The sequence below is a fragment of the Brienomyrus brachyistius genome, chromosome 25 (genome assembly GCF_023856365.1).
Source record: "Brienomyrus brachyistius isolate T26 chromosome 25, BBRACH_0.4, whole genome shotgun sequence".
In the NCBI taxonomy this organism is placed as follows: Eukaryota; Metazoa; Chordata; class Actinopteri; order Osteoglossiformes; family Mormyridae; genus Brienomyrus; species Brienomyrus brachyistius.
Window position 1 is genome coordinate 5,535,030 of NC_064557.1, and position 699 is coordinate 5,535,728.

The 699-nt window shown below is 39.2% G+C and overlaps 1 protein-coding gene across 3 annotated transcripts in view; it reads right to left on the bottom strand.

Moving 5' to 3' along the window:
• Positions 1-294: 294 nt before the first annotated feature.
• The window catches only part of LOC125720456 (ankyrin repeat domain-containing protein 50-like), a 34,920-nt gene continuing 34,515 nt past the window's right edge, over positions 295-699 (bottom strand). For all 3 annotated transcript variants that reach the window (XM_048995913.1, XM_048995911.1, XM_048995912.1), the window contains one exon: positions 295-699. This exon is cut by the window's right edge and continues 1,419 nt beyond it. The gene's annotated coding sequence lies outside the window, so the exon portion shown is untranslated.

Below are 699 nucleotides of genomic sequence, written 5' to 3' on the forward strand. Positions count from 1 at the left end.
TTAGAGGAAATGGGTAATATAGAGGAAAGAGAAAATGGCTTTTGCCATTATTTACTGCAGAGATTGTCAGAATCCCAGATGTGAGTATGAACACATCAGGTCCCTGACACTTAAAATAAACCCTGAGCTGCGAACAAAAATAATAAAACCCTTGACAATGAAACAATATCGGCCAAATCAAACCGTTAATGGATTGTGACAGAAAGCGTCCAATTCCTTCTGCCTCATCCCCATTCAGACGTGAGCAAAACCTTGATTAAGTCAAGAATGAGCAAAATCAAACAGTACAGTAAGTAGGCATTGCACCTGCAGTAAAGCAATTATATTTATTAAGTACTTTATTATACATCGGGACTTCAATATAATACAGGACATTTTTTTCTTTAATGTTGAGTTCAATATACACAAGCTTTGTACAACCAGATGGTTTAAATTTAGTCAAAAAACGACAGGAAAAAACAGACATTCGCTGAACAAAAATCAGACAGTTATGGGTCTTCCTCAGCACCTTTTGGCTTCCCGTACCATGTCACCTTTACTCTTTCCCTGTGTATCCAGTTGCTTTTCAATAAGGGCTGCGCTAAATAGCATTACAGCAAGCCGCCTGCTTTCCGGCTTCCTTTTATTGTAATCGTGCACGCATTAAAGCCGATTCCATGTGGCTTTTTCTCTGTCCTGTCCTTCCAGAGAGACACCATG